A 1,943-nucleotide genomic window follows, 5' to 3' on the forward strand; every position below is an offset into this window, starting at 1 on the left:
TTGCTTTGGCAGCCCATATACTAAAATTGGAACGATACAGAGAAGATTAACACGGGCCCCTTCGTAAGCTTGTTGTGCAAATTTGTGAAGCATTCCATATTAAAAAAAAATAAGGAGGAGGAGACAGCATGGTATACCTGTATAAGTTAACTTTTAAGAAGCTTGGCAGCGAAGAAGAGAAGAACAGAGAGATGAAGTTTAGTGTGCATCTATGGATTTGAATGGGAGGGATTTGAATATATTCAAATGTTGGGGAGGGAAAGATAATGAAAGGTCAAAGTTCAAAAGTATGAGAAAGAGGATGCTTCATGGAGCTATTTTCCTAGGGTTGGGGGAAGGTTAGACAGGATGGGACCAGGTGATCAGATGGTTGGCCTAACTTTGAACAGAGGGACAATTTTTTCTTGGAGACTGGAAGGAAATGGGGCTTCCTAGTGGTGGTACAGTGATAAAGATTTCGCCTGCAGTGCAGAAGACCTGGATTCAATCCCTGGGTCGGGAAGATCCTCTGGAGAAGGAAATGGCGACCCACTCCAGTATTCTTGCCTGGAGAATCCCGTGGACAGAGGAGCCTGGAGGGCTACAGTCTATGGGGTCGCAAGGAGTCAGACACAACTGAATCGACTTAGCACACACACATGGAAGGAAATGAGGATGAAGGTAGACTGAGCTTGCTGAAGGAGCCACTACAGTGAGGCGGGGTGCCCTGATGGCTGGCTGGCTCCAAAGGGAAGGTCAGATCACCTGCCAGGTAAACAGAGTGGGAATTTGGTGGAAAGTTGGAGAAAAGTGATGAAAGGTCCCAAGATCTGTTGAGCAGAATGAGAAAGGAAGCCGATCGAGGACCTTAAAAAGGTTACTGAGTCAAATTAAAGACCCCAACATAGAACAGATGCTATGAGCTTGGCATGGCATCAGTCTGCAGTCACAGCGACACAGTCTCACTCGCGTCTAACAGGATCTCCAGATTGAAGTAGGGGTAGGGGCTTAAGAGGGGGACAGGAGACCCAGGCACCCGAGTGGCTGGTGAGTCAGAAGTTTGTAAGGAGTCCAGACTAGGGGGAGGGGGAGGAAATGTGATCAGAAGGAAGCTAAGAACTCACAGGTAGCAGAGGAAGCAAAGGCACTGAAGTTTTAAAGAAGTTGAAAGGTGGATTTCTATTTGTTAGGAAATGAGACTAGGGCATTCCTCAGCAGTCCACTGGTTAAGACGTCATACTTCCAATGCAGGGGGCGTGGGTTCAATCCCTGGTCGAGGAACCAAGATCCCCCGTGTTGCACGGTGCAGCCAAAAAAAAAGAAAAAGGAAGCAGTGGCCATTGTGCACCAGGAGTGGGATTTGGAACTTCAGACATACAGTGGTGGAAGAGTTCCCATTGATAAACTCCAAGGTGAGGCACAGGGTTCTAGAGGAGGGACAGTGGCTGGAGCTGAGGAGGCCGAAGGATCAAGACAGCACCTCCACAGGGGACTGAAGTCCCACAGGGTGGCATCCAGGTTTAACTGGAGAAGATGGTGAGTCAGGTGCCCAAAGGTCAGGGGGACGCATCCAAAACCAGGACAGGAAACAGCTCTCAAATATCATTGAGTGGTTACAGGATTATGTATTTTGTGGGTTGTTCAGTTGCTAAGTCATGTCCGATTCTTTGTGACCCCATGGACTGGACTGCAGCACGCCAGGCTTCCCTGTTCTTCACCAACTCCTGAAGCTTGTTCAAACTCATATCCATTGAGTTGGTGATGCCATCCAACCATCTCATCCACTTCTCTTCCTGCCTTCAATCTTTCCCAGCATCAGGGTCTTTTCCAATGAGTTGGCTCTTTGCATCAGGTGGTCAAAGTATTGGAGCTTCAGCATCAGTCCCTCCAATGAATATTCAGGACTGATCTCCTTTAGGATGGACTGGTTGGATCTCCTTGCCGTCCAAGGGACTCTCAAGAGT

At 48.2% G+C, this 1,943-nt stretch overlaps 1 non-coding gene across 1 annotated transcript; it reads left to right on the plus strand.

Moving 5' to 3' along the window:
* LOC122428554 lies at positions 1–104 on the plus strand. Its single transcript, XR_006265770.1, has one exon. It is a non-coding gene; the product is annotated as a U6 spliceosomal RNA (small nuclear RNA).
* The last annotated feature ends 1,839 nt before the right edge of the window (positions 105–1,943 follow it).

This window comes from Cervus canadensis, chromosome 26, assembly GCF_019320065.1.
Source record: "Cervus canadensis isolate Bull #8, Minnesota chromosome 26, ASM1932006v1, whole genome shotgun sequence".
In the NCBI taxonomy this organism is placed as follows: Eukaryota; Metazoa; Chordata; class Mammalia; order Artiodactyla; family Cervidae; genus Cervus; species Cervus canadensis.